Source organism: Rutidosis leptorrhynchoides, chromosome 8 (genome assembly GCF_046630445.1).
Source record: "Rutidosis leptorrhynchoides isolate AG116_Rl617_1_P2 chromosome 8, CSIRO_AGI_Rlap_v1, whole genome shotgun sequence".
Taxonomy (NCBI): domain Eukaryota; kingdom Viridiplantae; phylum Streptophyta; class Magnoliopsida; order Asterales; family Asteraceae; genus Rutidosis; species Rutidosis leptorrhynchoides.
In genome coordinates this window covers 84,072,764-84,090,991 of record NC_092340.1, presented here as the reverse complement: position 1 = coordinate 84,090,991, position 18,228 = coordinate 84,072,764, and positions in this window count along the sequence as shown.

Here is an 18,228-nt window from a genome sequence, read left to right as displayed (position 1 = left end):
AACGGTAGACAACATTAAACGACATTAATCGTCAGAAGTTTGATGATAAAGAATAGTATGTTGGAAAAGCTCAGAAAAGTTGGAACTGGAAAACGGATTGAGCTAACCACGAAGGAGGCCAAGGACAAATACAAGGACCATACCCTATATTCAAAGAATCCAGGTAATTCTGGATCCGTTGAAATCTTTAGAGAATATCTTGCTCCGAAGTCATGTTAATATCTTGCGGAAAATTTTTCTTCATCAACCTTCGATCTTAGAAATTCCAAAGTATCATCATAAATATCTTCGATATTTCTGAAGATATTTTCATAACTATACTTATCTGAACTCAGTTATCTTTTCACGTTATCTGTATTACACCATAAAGGAAACTGTTTAGTTTCTATATTCTGTAAACCTTCAAGTTTAAATTATGAATGATTTTGAAGTAGTGATGGGAACTGAAGCATGAGTTAGTATAATATAATGATACTTGATCAACGTGATTATATTACAGTAAGTCATGTTGAGTTTCTAATGGGACGTGATGATTCACAGATCATAACGTCATCATGTGCCATGATACATAACTCTTTCATTCTGCTTAACTTTTGAACATATCAAGAAAGTATATTCTTGATAGTTCTATTCTCAGTGACTCTGGTAATCTGACAAATCAAATTGCCAATACGTTCTTTCTTGTTTAGAACATTAAGTTCATTCGAAACTCCATACTTACGAATTCTAGACCATTACTCGTTTTACTAGAGGTCAAGGGGAGAATAAAAAGGCAAAGAACTCCGAAACATAAGGTAAGATACAAAACTCGACAACAACACAGAAATCACAAACCATGTACATTAATACGAATAGCAATATAAAGACACGGGAGTATGATAAACATAATAACCTCAAGAGAGAAGTAGAAGTAAACAGATTTCTCCTGTGGTAGATGATAAAAAAAGAGAATGATTGATATGAAGGTCAGGAATATATCCAGAATTAAAACTGGATGGAACATAATGACTGATGATTTGAAAGTATGAATTAAAATATAGAAAATGGGAGAGGTGGGAAGTAATGTGAAAGGATCCGAAACTAATCATCCGGACATCGTCCATATAGATTAAAAACGAATTACAATAGTTGATAACATCGCGAGGTACTTGACCTCTATATGATACATTTTACAAACGTTGCATTTATTTCTTAAAGGCAATCTATTATTACATCGAGAGTTGACATATTAGCCTAACATTTTATAACAACCAAATGATCTAATCTGCCATTTTCATAACAATAGTCTTTAATGAACTTCAATGACTCGAATGCAACGTCCTTGTATCATAGCTTAAATGGTCCCAAGTAGTATCCTTAACATGAGCTAATGCACAGCGGAAGACTTAATTCGTACCTGAGATTAACATGCTTTAAAACGTCAACATAAAGTTGGTGAGATATATAGGTTTGATGCTAGCAGCGTTATAACAATGGACCACAAGATTTCGTATATAATCATTTCAATAAAAATATTCTAAGTGGTTGAGCACTTGGTAACCATACTTAACATTTAATCACGTCGCATATTCCCTTTAATATGAAATCTTACTACACCGTACCAAGGTGTAGTCGCAAAACGAAGTACTGTGCAACCGTTGAATACTGGTCGTCCAGTCCGGTTGGGGTTGTCAGGCCCGATAGATCTATCAACAGGATTCGCGTTTACAATACCGCTATAAATATTAGTTACCAAGCTACAGGGAAGTATGCCAGTGGTACAACTCAACGTAGAATATATTTTTCAGTTACTTGTGTCCATAACGTAAATCATTTATAAAACAGCGCATGTATTCTCATCCCAAAAATATTTAAAGTTCAAAAAGGGACTATATACTCACTGTTGTCTCGAAGATATATATATTTTTGACTTGGTCTTCCGGTTGATATCACGAACCTATCCATATATAATATATCAATATATTTTCATTTTAAACAAACGTCTCGTATATATATTTATAATACTTTTAATACTTTGAATAATTCCTTAGTCCGTAGTTAGCGTTTCGATGTTAGTAATTCAATTTTAATGGTTCATTTTTAGATGTTTAATATACCCGCATTAAATAAACCCCCAACGAAATAAATAAAACTCCCATAAAACCCCATCGTATATGTGTTGGTCGAGATTAATCTTGACCCACGGTACCGGTGTTGTCAAATGACGTATTGCGTACATAAAGTACCGGTGTTGTCAAATGACGTGTTGCGTACAAACATGGGATCTTATGATTAATCTTCTCGTGTTGCTTACGGGTGTTCCTGAACCATATGAAATTGAATTATGAGTACATATATATAAAATATCATGTTATCTTAGAAATATGTGATTTATATAATTTTTTTCCAATTGATCCCGTAGTTGAAATGATCTAGGATAACCAATTTTGTTTCGGTCATAGTTTCTTCGTTACAAATCCGTTTTCGTTGATTCAAATTGCCATCTTCTTGGATCGAGTTCTTCTTTAAGACTATGAACTGTAAATACCTTGGTTTGTATTCAAAATCATACGGCATAAGTGAAACATTAGTGAAACATATGAAGTTAAACATTTTTGCTACAACAAAATCATTTAATGACCATTTTTCTAAAAATACTCATACTTTGAAAAACCAAGTTTTACCTTGTTAAATTAGCATATACATAAGTTATATTACAGGTCTTGAAGTATTTTAAAAGTTAAGTTAGAAGGATCTATTTAGTTTGCAAACAAGTTTGAAAACATTCAAACTATGTTCTTGTTGTTAAACTTTTGTACCACAAAATAAGATAGTTATATATATATGAATCGAATAAGGTTATGAACATAGATTCTACCTCAAGTTCCTTGGATAAGTTTGCTGTAAAAGAGGAGTAAGAAGCTAGAATCAAAAGGGTGATGGAAGTGGATGAAAGATTGGAAGTAAGTTGGTGTTCTTGGAAGGTTTTCTTGAAGTGTTTTTGTATGGTTTTCTTATGGTGTTTTAGTATGGTTTTTGAAGCTAGATCTTCATGGAACTTTGCTGGATTGTTGAAGGTGTTTAAGGCTTCAAAGTTTGTGTGTGTTTTGGCTAAAAAGTTGAAGTAAAAATGAACCAAAATGATCATGTATAAATACTACAAAAAAATGTGGCATAAGGAGTATATGGACAAAATTTTCAAGTAATCATTTTATGTATCTAGTCCTAATTGTTTCCAAATACAATTACCTAGCCCTAAGGGCATGAACATGGCTGGTTAGGTGGTGATTTTGATGTGTATTTACTATTAGTAAATACGTATAGAAGCTAGGTATGATACGAGTACAAATACTCTAAATATACGTATAGAAATTTTGTGAAAAATGGAATGAGGATTCAAATATAGCTATCTTTTGTGAATACACTTATATGGTTTTATGTATTTAAGTTCTTAAAAGTGATTAAATACATTACTTATACGATATATGTATACATATTATAAGTCTTAAGTATTTATGTCAAATAACGTTACGTATTGTTATCATTTTGAAAACTTAAGTTAGTAGTTTCAAAATATACTCATAACTTATTGTTATTAATACAAAATGAGATATTAAAACATTCATTAACCATGTTAAATATGTATATATACATATATATACGCAAACGTATAATTATCATATATTGTATAGTTCGTGATATCGTCGGTCAAACTAGACGGTCAAACGTTGTGTAAAACTCTTTTCGGAAATATAAATCTCGACAATTTGGATTACTTATCATGTTGGTAAGTTTTAATTTATGTAAATATTAATCTTATAAGTATAGAACGATCGAAAAAAAATGCGGGTCAACTTTAGGGTTTTTGCTTATCGTGTCGGAACCATATAGAGATTAGAGTTTAAATTTGGTCGGAAATTTCCGGGTCGTTACATAATGGAACGAAAGAAGTTCATTTATAGTGAAAATACCACACAAAGTAATCTAGGCAGATGATCGCAATTAATTATAGAGATCTTAATTTCCATAAATCCCGAAGAATCAGATTTTATAGATTTCCAAGATTTTCTTTTAAATTCCTTGATTTCTGGAAATCAACCGTGACTACGTCACCGATTAAGTCTAATCTCTAATTTTTCCTTTCACTCTTTTGAGATAGCTTCACTCGTACACTTCGAACAATCGAATTGTTTTACCTATATTACTCAATGATAATAAAACTCTATTCATTAGCTCACATGAGTCACGAAAACATATTTATTGTTAACCATGATCATCCCAATCAAATTTTGGGACGAAATTTCTTTAACGGGGTGACGCCTCGTACAAAACCAACGTGTACGGATCATCAACAACAGGATCTTTACAAGGTCAAACACTATATGTTGTTTAAAAACGAGTTTTGCATTCATGAAAAAGATAACTTCAAATGTTTTACAAAAGATAACGTGACACAAAAGTCATTACAAAACCAGTAATCCAAAATAACATAAGTTACGAATGAAAAATATAAGTTCCATGACTGAGACATCTCTAAGTAATGCAGCGGAAATCTAGCACAGCAGGTCCGTAACAGAAAGTCTATAACAGCAAGTTTATAATACCAAGGCAGCAAGTTTAATAGCGGAAGCAACAACGTCTAAGCACCTGAGAAATACATGCTTAAAAAGTCAACACGAAAGTTGGTGAGCTATAGTTTGTCTGTAATCAGTAATGTAATGTAGGCCACGAGATTTCAGTGCTTCAACCAGCATTTCAAATCAGTATTTCAAATCAGTATGATAAAGTATATACTTATCCGTAGGCACCCGGTAACTAACTTAATGTAATATTACCCCCTAAAAGTACACTTGGTGAGTGCGTAAGTTTACGAAGTATTAAACACCCGTTAAATGCTAGCGCGACTAGCCCGAGTGGGGATGTCAAACCCTATGGATCCATATCTAAGATTAGCATTCACCGGTTCAAAAACCAATGTCTAAACGTTACCGAGCTAAGGGGAAATTTTATGCCGTTGTATAACCCACACATATATAAAGTTTAAGTACTCGTGCCTAGTATGTAAAACGTAAAAAGCGCATGTATTCTCAGTCCCAAAATAATTAAAGTAAAAAGGGATGCTATAACTCACAGTGATAAGAGCGGTAAAGTCGATAATGAAAGTATGCAAGTAGTAAGTCAGTCCGAAAGATCGTCAACCTAAGTCAAAGGTTACTAGGTCAGTATGTTATCCTCATAAGTTTTAATAGTGCATAAAAGAAGTTTAAGTGTCATCATCATCATCATTCATCATCATAAAAGCTAAGTAAGTTTGACAAGAATAGAGATCGAAACAATAGGCTGACTTCGGTCAGCTGCTACGACCTCTACGTAAATCAAAAAGACGCATAATCAGTAGTTATGGCTCCGTATATGTGTCCCCTATTTCTGACCAATTTCCAGAACCAAACTCGTCTTTGTTTGACCGTGGCGACGGTTTAAGTGCGAGTAGGTCAGAAATTTCAGTACAACGATAATAGGGTGTAGTGACTTTCGGAAGGCCATAAATCCTAAACCGTAACTCGGATTAAGACGAGGTCTAAACAGAAAATAATCTAATCGAGCCGAACTAACTGAAAATTTACTTTACAGTAGCCCAGGTGGTCTGATCAGATCCCGAAAACGGTAAGCAAGGTGCTCCGGTGGGGTTCTTAGTGCTTGATGCTCATCACGGTTCTCATCCTTGATGCTTGTAGCTTCAAGTGTACAACTCGTTGATGGGTTAGCATCACCTTGACCAAGATTCTACCATCAACACACAATATGTTAAGACCAAGTAAGAACACAACTCATTTAAGAGTCTTAGATGGATGATGAACCAAGGTTACATCATATCCTTAGTCTTAACACAATTACAAGTTACATTTACAACTAAAGCTACAAACTTTACCTCAATCAAACAAGTATGAACATAATCTAAGTCAAATGAAGTGATGGAACCCTAAGCTAGAGAGCTTGGATCCTTTTCACACAAGTTATAAGGTCACAAAGCTAGAAAGCTTGAACCTTTAGTGTTCTTGAAGAACTTGAAGCATAAAGCTTAGATCTTTAAGTTATATGAAGACTATAAACACAAGTTTTGATATTTATAGCAAAATAATGAAATCATAAGTTAGAAAACTTAGATCCAACAAAAGATATGAAGATTCAAGCTAGAAAGCTTGCATCTTGGTTGTTCTTGAAGATCTTGAAGCATAAAGCTTGGATCTTTAAGTTACATGAAGATTACAAACACAAGTTTGAATCTTTATAACAAAATAGCAAGATTAAAGTTAAAAAATATAGATCTACAAAGTGGGTGAAGATTCAAAGCTAGAAAGCTTGAATCTTCCATGTTCTTGAAGGATTCAAATTCATGTTTGATTCTACAAGATGTAATCAAGATCAAAAGCTAAAAAGTTAGACCCATGATGATGATGATGATGATGATGAATTCGTGATGATGAGAAGAGGAAGAAGAAGAGAAATTCAAAATACTTACACTTTTTAGAGAGAGAAGGACTAGAGAGAGAATTAGAGAGTGAGTGTGTGTGAATTACAAATGAAAGCAAGTGTAAAATGGATGGAATAAGGCTAGTATTTATAAGTGAATGATGTGTGGTGTGACAACCCGGAAATTTCCAACCAAATTTAAACTTTAATCTTTATATGTTTCCGACACGATAAGCAATATTTGTTAAGTTAAATTTCAAGAATTTTAAACTATGTTCATACATTCATTCAACCTCGACCAAGTTCCAACGATTCACGAACTATTAAACGAATATGATTATATATGTATATGTGTATATATATTATAACTTGAAACGTAAACAAAATATTAGATTAAATACTTTATATGATTGTATCTGTTTCAAAATGTTTATCAATGGAATTAGAAGATAAGATCAAATGATTGAATTATCAGATATATTGAATTATGATTACAAGTCTCTGTTGAAAGGCCCACGTTGATTTGAGAAATCTTTCCATTTTAACAATATTCAGAAAATGGTAAAGTGATTTATAAATAAGAACAAATTGTCAATCATTGAGAACTAGATAAAGGATAGTGGAAGATTGAATCTCATAAAGACTCGATTGATCTATTTAGTTTTAAACGTACAAAAACGTTTTCAGTTTAAAAAGAACTTTATTATTAAAACGTATATAACTTTTATAAATATCTAGAATCACTTTTGACAACTCATTACTTAACTAGTATGATAAAGATAACGATATTTATATTTTATTTTATATATATAACGATTTAAATTAATATTATATATATTTATACGCGTATTATACGTACATAGTTTTATACTTTTACTATACTTAAACTTTACCTTTACTTTATTTTTACTTTACTTTAACTTTAATAATTCACTTTAATAATTTATGCTTTAATAATTCACTTTAATAATTCATACTTTAATAATTCACTTTAATAATTCATACTTTAATAATTCAAAAATCTATTATAAATAGAATTCAATAGGTTTCATTATTTCATAGAAACTTGAAAATATTTTTCTCTAAACTATCTCAATCGATTTACATATATATATTTACTCCGTATTATTTCAAGATATTATTAGTATACATAAAATATTACGACGAAGTGCTGTCCGAGTGATTTCGAAATTGTTTTTCGAGTGGGATAGGATTAAGGAAATTATGGGTTATAGCTATGGAGGTGATTGAGTATGGTTCATGGGTATGCTCGTGAGGTCAATATAGTGTTTATCATTTCCGTTGCGTCTACGTACCTTTCCTGCAATATTGAATCTCAATATTGATACGTGAGTACTCATAATTTAACTTTTACATACTAATAGTGTATCCCTGACTAGTGCTCGAGTATTTAGGATTATGCATGCTTGTACTTTTAATATTGCCCTTAGACAGGTTAGGTTGAATGTTGAATTAGTTACACTTGCGGTTGAGATAAGGTATAAGATATGCATGTCCTTGGAAAGCTAGCGAAAAATTAAGAACTTTTCCTTTAGATATCGAATGGTTTCGATGAACGGATTAGAAGTTATAATCAATTGAATTTTTGATATTTTTATTAAAAATGATTATTATTATCGTCATTTTTATCGTCGTTCTAGTTTTATCTTATTATTATGATTATTATTATCTTTATCAATAAAAGGGATTTATCATTAAAAACTGTTATTTTTTTTATTATTACTATCGTTATTATCGTTAAAGTTATAATTAGTATTATTATTATTATCCAATTATTATTATTATTATTATTATTATTATTATTATTATTATTATTATTAGTATTATTATTATTATTATCGTTATTAATATATATATCATTATTTAAAAATGGTTATTGTTATTGTTATTATTATTATTACTATATTATCATTAAGATAATTATTAGTATTATCGTTAATAATGTTATAGTAACTATCATTATTAATATTAGTGTATTTAAAACAAATATTTGTAACACCTAATTATTTTGATTACTATTATTATCATTATTATGAACACGATATAAAAGATGATTAAAAGCTATTAAATGAAACGATTAGGAAATAATGAGTAAGAGTATCATGATGAAATTAAAATATTATAAGATATTGATTTAGATAAAATTATCGTTCTTATTATTTTTATCATTACTATTATTATTAAAAGTATCGTTAGTATTAAAACTATCATTTTAACAAAAATTATAATTTTAATAGAAATGTCATTGTTACTATAAAATATCATTATTATTATTATTATTTTAAAGAGAATTATTATTTTAAAGATAATATTAAAAATTATCTTAAATATTAAAGTTATCATAATTAGAATTATCGTTTTATCATAATGTCATCTTAGTAATTATAAATATTGATATTTTTATAATAATAATTATTATTATTAAATAATACAACTTTTACTTACTATCATTATAGATATTATTTTATCAAATAAATATGTGATACAAACATATTTTACTACGTGTAATAACTTACTTTAATAATACCTATCATATTATCTTTATGATATTAAATGAACCCTATAATTTTTATTACTTAATATATATAAAAGTATATTTTATTATATAAATTTAATATAAAATTTTATTTATTAATAAATAAATTATATTATTTACTCTAATAAATCTTTTAAAAATATTTAAAAATATAAAACGACGATATTTAAACTATATATTAATCATGTATAGATTTTTGGAAATTATTTTGAGTCAAATTTACTTTTGTTGACTTTTGCATATCTCTCTCGAGCATTAGGATTGTGGTACACTATGACTTAACCTAATTTGTTAGACAAATATTGACCAACACATAAATATATATAATTAATTTAGGTTCGTGAATCCGAGGCCAACCTTGCACTTGTTCAATGACGTTATATGTATTTTTACTACGAAATACAGTATGGTGAGTTTCATTTGCCTTTTTACCCTTTATATTTTTGGAACTGAGAATACATGCGCTTTTATAAATGTTTGACGAAATAGACACAAGTAATTGAAACTACATTCTATGGTTGAATTATCGAAATCGAATATGCCCCTTTTTATTAAAGTCTGGTAATCTAAGAATTAGGGAACAGACACCCTAATTGACGTGAATCCTAAAGATAGATCTATTGGGCCTAACAAACCCCATCCAAAGTACCGGATGCTTTAGTACTTCGAAATTTATATCATGTCCGAAGGAGGATCCCGGAATGATAGGGGATATTCTTATATGTATCTAGTTAATGTCGGTTACTAGGTGTTCACCATATGAATGATTATTTTTGTCTCTATGCATGGGACGTATATTTATGAGAACTGGAAATGAAATTCTTGTGGTCTATTAAAATGATGGAAATAAATGATTATGATAAACTAATGAACTCACCAACCTTTTGGTTGACACTTTAAAGCATGTTTATTCTCAGGTGTTAAAGAAATCTTCCGCTGTGCATTTGCTCATTTTAAAGATATTACTTGGAGTCTTTCATAGCATATTTCGAAGAACGTTGCATTCGAGTCATTGAGTTCATCAAAGATTATTATTAAATCAATTTATAGTTGGATAGTGGATATTATGAAATGGTATGCATGCCTGTCAATTTTCGATGTAAAGAAAGATTGTCTTTTAAAAACGAATGCAATGTTTGTAAAATGTATCATATAGAGGTCAAATACCTCGCAATGTAATCAACTATTGTGAATCGTTTATAATGTATATGAACGGGTCCTTTCATGTGGGAGTGGTGTCATGGCTATTGGAATAAGGGGGGACAAGGGGTGACAAAAGTTTGCTTTTTGGTTAATGGTTGTCTAAAGTTGGTGCTTATGTTAGGATCCCATGCAACATTAAGGATAATACTTGACATAAATGCTAGTATGTTCCCTCTAATAAATGCGTATTTGTCTTACATATTAATGGGTCACTAGCTATTAATAATTGGGCTAATTAAATAGTCCACTAACTAGTGTAGGGTGGGCTAAGGCCCAACAAGGTAGAAAGTCCAACAAGACTAACTAGTAAGCATAAGTAAATTACTACGCGTAATTAAGCATCCAAAAACCCAAGTAATTATTATTATGAAATAATAATTAAGATTTCATAGTCATAATATTCTGATTACGACAAAAGTTAAACGTGTATGCAGTACGCAGTTTGTTCGTAACGTCAAGTGACACTAACGGTCATAAAGGTTTCCGGTGATCAAGTTAAGTATCCTACGTACCTAAAGGCACGTTTTAACATATAAATGAAAGTAAGCCATGTGTATAAAGATTCCAGAGTATAAGATAGCACAGTACACACAAATACACAGTTTCGCAAAAATACAAGGCACAAAAGCAAGTCGAAAAAGTCGGGTCGTTACATTACCCACCTGTTAATGGAAATTTCATCCCGAAATTTGAGGAGTGACTAAGAGTGGTACTGTATTTAATTAAGAAGTAGCGTATTAAAGTTCCGTGAGACTCGTGGGCTCAGAAGTGAGTTATTTACCTTGAAGGGTACTTCGGCGTATAAAAGTAAGAATAGGTATATGCCATTAATTAAGTCTCTTGTCCTAAGAGACCAACAAGTTGATTTCGTTTCTTGCTAACATGAATATGTCATCCGAATATATATACCTACAAAAGGAAATATGATGTTTTTAGCCCTACAGGCATCTTCAGTAAGCCGAATGCATGAAATACATCATGAATGTTTCTAAACTTACCTAAAACATTGAGCGCTTGTGTCGCAATAAAAACTGACAGATAGAATAGAAAACATGATGATCACAACATACTACGTGTGAACTTATCCTTGGTTGGAATGAAAGCACAGTTCCATATTGTAACTTTATCCATTCAGTTACATGTTAAAGTTATGGTTATTATTAACTAGAATAACATAAAGTTGCAATCAACGAAGGAAGAAATATGTAGAGTATCCATATCAGTGTCGTAAATGTTTTAAGCAGTCCCCTTCCAAGAGGATAACGAGATTCATAGATTCCTAAAGTATCTTACACTACAATTCCGAAAGAAAATCGCACGAAAGGTGTGGTCCTTGAACTAGAGTGAACTCTTCGAGTGGATTGAGCCGAATTTATCCTTATACTTATGGGGATGCGCGGATGAGAGGATATGAACCCTTGGTCATAAAGAACGGTTTACTCTAAGTGAAAAGAATCTCAAAAACGATTCCTTGTACCTCAACCTACTGATTCATAGAGATGACATTTACGAGGGTGTTTCGATTTAGTCGTGAAACATTGAGAGTAGAAATCCGCCTAGTGACTTTCCTACGATAGGGTGACCACTGAGTATTTCCCAGAAAACTTGATTTATCGGCCCGCATGTATTCTTAGTCCCAAAATAATTATAGTAAAAAGGGATGCTATAACTCACAGTGATTAGAGCGGTAAAGTCGATAAGGAAAGTATGCAAGCAGTAAGTCGGTCCGAAAGGTCGTCAACCAAAGTTAAAGGTTACTAGGTCAGTATGTTATCCTCATAAGTTCTAATAGTGCATAAAAGAAGTTTAAGTGTCATCATCATCATCATTCATCATCATAAAAGCTAAGTAAGTTTGACAAGAATAGAGATCGAAACAATAGGCTGACTTCGGTCAGCTGCTACGACCTCTACATAAATCAAAAAGACGTGTAATCAGTAGATATGGCTTCGTATATGAGTCCCCTAGTTACTGACCAATTTCCAGAACCAAACTTGTCTTCGTTTGACCGTGGTGATGGTTTAAGTGCGAGTAGGTAAGAAATTTTAGCACAACGGTAATAGGGTGTAGTGACTTTCGGAAGGCCATAAATCCTAAACCGTAACTAGGATTAAGACGAGGTATAAACGGAAAATCATCTACTCGAACCGAACTAACTGAAAATAAAATTTTCAGTAGCCCAGGTGGTTTGATTAGATCCCGAAAACATTAAGCAAGGTGCTCCGGTGGGGTTCTTAGTGTTTGATGCTCATCACGGTTCTCATCCTTGATGCTTGTAGCTTCAAGTGTACAACTCATTTAAGAGTCTTAGATGGATGATGAACCAAGGTTACATCATATCCTTAGTCTTAACACAATTACAAGTTACATTTACAACTAAAGCTACAAACTTTACCTCAATCAAACAAATATGAACATAATCTAAGTCAAATGAAGTGATGGAACCCTAAGCTAGAGAGCTTGGATCCTTTTCACACAAGTTATAAGGTCACAAAGCTAGAAAGCTTGAACCTTTAGTGGTCTTGAAGAACTTGAAGCATAAAGCTTAGATCTTCAAGTTATATGAAGACCATAAACACAAGTTTTGATCTTTATAACAAAATAATGAGATCATAAGTTAGAAAACTTAGATCCAACAAAAGATATGAAGATTCAAGCTAGAAAGCTTGCATCTTGGTTGTTCTTGAAGATCTTGAAGCATAAAGCTTGGATCTTTAAGTTACATGAAGATTACAAACACAAGTTTAAATCTTTATAACAAAATAGCAAGATTAAAGTTAAAAAAAATATAGATCTACAAAGTGGGTAAAGATTCAAAGCTAGAAAGCTTGAATCTTCCATGTTCTTGAAGGATTCAAATCCATGTTTGAATCTACAAGATGTAATCAAGATCAAAAGCTAAAAGGCTAGGCCCATGATGATGATGATGATGAATTCGTGATGATGAGAAGAGGAAGAAGAAGAGAAATTCAAAATACTTACACTTTTTAGAGAGAGAAGGACTAGAGAGAATTAGAGAGTGAGTGTGTGTGAATTACAAATGAAAGCAAGTGTAAAATGGATGGAATAAGGCTAGTATTTATAGGTGAATGGGGTGTGGGAGGGGTGTCATGGCCGTTGGAATAAGGGGGATAAGGGGGGACAAAAGTTTGCTTTTTGGTTAATGGTTGTCTAAAGTTGGTGCTTATGTTAGGATCCCATGCAACATTAAGGATAATACTTGACATAAATGCAAGTATGTTCCCTCTAATAAATGGGTATTTGTCTTACATATTAATGGGTCACTAGCTATTAATAATTGGGCTAATTAAATAGTCCACTAACTAGTATAGGGTGGGCTAAGGCCCAACAAGGTAGAAAGTCCAACAAGACTAACTAGTAAGCATAAGTAAATTACTACGCGTAATTAAGCATCCAAAAACCCAAGTAATTATTATTATGAAATAATAATTAAGATTTCGTAGTCATAATATTCCAATTACGACAAAAGTTAAATGTGTATGCAGTACGCAGTTTGTTCGTAACGTCAAGTGACACTAACGGTCATAAAGGTTTCCGGTGATCAAGTTAAGTATCCTACGTACCTAAAGGCACGTTTTAACATATAAATGAAAGTAATCCATGTGTATAAAGATTTTGGAGTATAAGATAGCACAGTACGCACAAATACGCAGTTTCGCAAAAACACAAGGCACAAAAGCAAGTCGAAAAAGTCGGGTCGTTACAAACGGGTAGGTACTGTGACGACCCAGAAATTTCCGACCAAATTTAAACTTTATCTTTAAATGAATTCGACACGTGAAGCAAAGTTTGTTAGGTTGAGTCTCAAAAATTTTGAACTGTTTCATATATTCAGTTACCCTTCAATCATTTCCGACGATTCACGAACAATTAATTGTAAATAGATATGTGTCTATATATATATATATATATATATATATATATATATATATATATATATATATATATATATATATATATATATATATATATAATAACCGAAAATATAATTTAAAATATTATAGGTTGTTGATGGTAAAATTAATTATGTAAAATAAAATAAAAACATAATAAATATTATTTAAAACATATCTATAAATAAAGTATATATACTATATATTTTGTGATTTCGAATCTATTTAGTAAACGAAAGTTACGCTCAAGCGCCATTAGATTGATAGTGAACGAGTTAAAAAAAAATTTATGTGATTTTAAAATAAACGGTGATCCGAAAATGAGTTTTATAAATTATAAGCTTAGTAAAAATGTATTTATGAGCTATTTATTAAATTTTAAAACTTTTTATATTTTACTTGGGGTTGGGAGTGAATAATTAATGTAATTTTTATTTAATAGTTAATGACCAAATTTTATACCATAATGACCAAAATAAATAAATATAGTTAATTTAAAAATTTGGAATTTTTCCGAAGACTTTTATCCGCCACTGATTTCAAATAGTGGACGACGATACACAGTCCATGAAAACTGTCGGTAGAATAATATCATGGTTGTTAAACGAATTCACATGTGATTATTAATTATTATTATTATATTATAATTATATTATTATTAATATTATTGATCATTTTGTGATAAGTATTTTTAACCGAATCCATTGCCTTTATTTCATTTCACCATCACTTATATATTACATATTATATATATTATTTATGAATGATAAGAACCCACTTGAGAAACAGATCCGTGATTGAATGAAGATATCATACAAATTGGATGAGTACTGTGTTTGTTTGTGATATTCTCCACTAGCATATATTATACTTTATATATATATATATATATATATATATATATATATATATATATATATATATATATATATATATATATATATATGTATGTATATATATATATATATGTATGTATATATATATATATATATATATATATGTATATATATATATATATGTATATATATATATGTATATATATATATGTATATATATATATATATATATATATATATATATATATATATATATATACATATCATATGGGTACACATAAACTAAACCATCCTCTTAATATCTCTGCTAATATAACCGATCATCACCTTCACCTTAAGACCAACAACATAACCTTCCACCACCACTTGATTCTTCTTCCTTACGGTTACCATCACCTTGCCAACCCGGTTGCTTACTTCTGTTTCTTTTCTAATCGTGATCAACCATAAACCAACACCATCGAATAACTACTGCTGCAGTCTTTCAACCACCATGATCCACCACTGTAAGTCACCGTAAACACACCATCTATGTTTCATCTATATTACCTGTCTAATGATAAACCACCACTTCACCATCTCCACCTCTCCTCTCTTGTAACTGAAACTCACAAGAACTCTCACCTACATTTGTTGTTTCCTTGTTAATCGATACTCCCCAAGACAACCACCGTTGGTCATTTGCTTAATCACTATTGCAGCTAGTTTCATTTTCGGTTTGAACCAAAGACAAAAACCCTCTCCAACGAAACCCATTACTGTTGACTGCCTGAAGTATTACTATCGATTACTCATGTTGCATTTATATTTCTGTTTATATTCAAAAGACCCAACAAGCTCTTCCTCTCTCTCTTCTTCTCTCTCACTCCTACTATCTGATTATAATTCGCTGTTGTGTACCATGTAAACCAAGTCAATTACCCATCTTGTCTCTCTTTTCTGTCGCTGCTACTACAGCCTTTACAGCCTAAAAACAACCGCCATTCACCCATGACGGGCCACAAGAGAAACCCTGTACAATCATAACTATTCGCCACCCACATCTTGCAATAACCTATTTTTTTTTGTTTTGTTTTCTGTTAGCTGTACATTGAGCCAATTTTTCTTTCCTGTTAAACTGCACGCTTGTGAATATTTTTTCTTTCTTTTCCCTTGTTGGCCGACAGGAAATTCCAATTGCAATTTAATATTATGACAGCTATTGCTCTTGGATTGTTTAAACCTATTTAGTTGATGGGTAATGATTTGGGCCGAGTTCTATTTTAGGTTGTTGGGCCGAGACCCCATTTATTTTTCTGTTGGGCTGCTGCACAAGATTCCTTTTGTTGTCGAAGCCCAAACTGCAATTTTCTTGTTGCTGTTAAAGCCCAATACGCATGTAATTGTAAATCTGTTTCATTCACTGTGATGATGATGGTGGTGTTAGGTGATAAGACGATGCAAGCTGATGATGCTATAGGAAGTCGATGTGATAATGAAGTTGACGATTACAAGATGATGATATAAACGATAACAATGATAATGATTAGAATATGATTATGATTAAGATTATGAAGATGATTATGAAAATGATTATGATTAAACCGTATGATTTTGATTAAACGGTGTGATTATGAATTTTATAGTAATCAAATTATAGTGATGATGTTACGAAGGATAGATGATGAGTGAAAATGATGCATGATGAAGAGATGATTGTGTTGATGATGACGGTGATACCGTATGATTATGATTATGTATATGATTATAATTTTGATTATAATTATGATTATATTACGATTATGATCATGGTGATTTAGATGATGAAATAGATGACGAGATGATATAATGATATTGATAATGATTATAATAATAATTAGATTAGGATTAGGATAAAAGTTTGATGTTAATTGATGATAATGAGATGCGGTTATGATTATATGGATGGTGATTATGATAACAATTATGATAATGATACGGAGTAATGGTTAAGGATGTTTTCGGGTTAGCGGGACGTTGCGGGTTCAAACCCGGACTTGGGCATTTTTTTTAAGGACTACTTCCATGAGGTAGTATTACTATTACTTTTATGATTATTATTGTTAGTATTATTATTATTAAATATTATGACTATAGTTACAAATAAGATTTTAAGTATTATTAATGCTATTACTAATATTAATATTATCATTCAGAGTATAAATTTTATCATTTTACTACTAGTATAAGTAATATTATCATTATTATTAATAACATGATTATCATTATTAATATTATTATTATTATCATCATTATGATTATTTTTACTAAAAATATTAGTATTGTCTTCATTAAAACTATCATTATTATTAGTATTATATATATATATATATATATATATATATATATATATATATATATATATATATATATATATATATATATATATATATATATATCACTACGTTTATGAAAGTAAAAGTTTAAAAAAAATATATTATTAAGGTTATAAGTACGTTTTAATCATATTAACAATATTTATATAAATATTCATAATTAAGATTTTTTAAAGTACTAACCACATATATATATATATATATATATATATATATATATATATATATATATATATATATATATATATATATATATATATATATATATATATATATATATATATATATATATATATATATATATATATATATATATATATATATATATATATATATATAACTATATTAATATTAAACATTTTGAATATATATATATATATATATATATATATACAAATTAAATATATAATAAGGTATAATATATAAACTGGTTCAATTAAGATTATATATTTTAATATATATACAAATGATATAGGTTCGTGAATCCGAGGACAACCTTGCTTTGTTCAGATTCGTCGTATGCATATTTTTACTACAAAATATCATATCGTGAGTTTCATTTGCCTTTTTACCCTTTATATTTTTGGGCTGAGAATACATGCGCAATTTTTATAAATGTTTTACAAAATAGACACAAGTAATTGAAACTACATTATATGGGTGAATGATCGAAGCCGAATATGCCCCTTTTGCTTGGTAACCTTAGAATTAGTAAACCGATCTACTAATTGACGCGAATCCTAAAGATAGATCTATTGGGCCTAACAAACCCCATCCAAAGTACCGGATGGTTTAGTACTTCGATTTCGTTTTTATCATATCCGAAGGATTTTCCGGAATGATAGGGGATATTCTTATATGCATCTTGTTAATGTCTGTTACCAGGTGTTCACCATATGAATGATTTTTGTCTC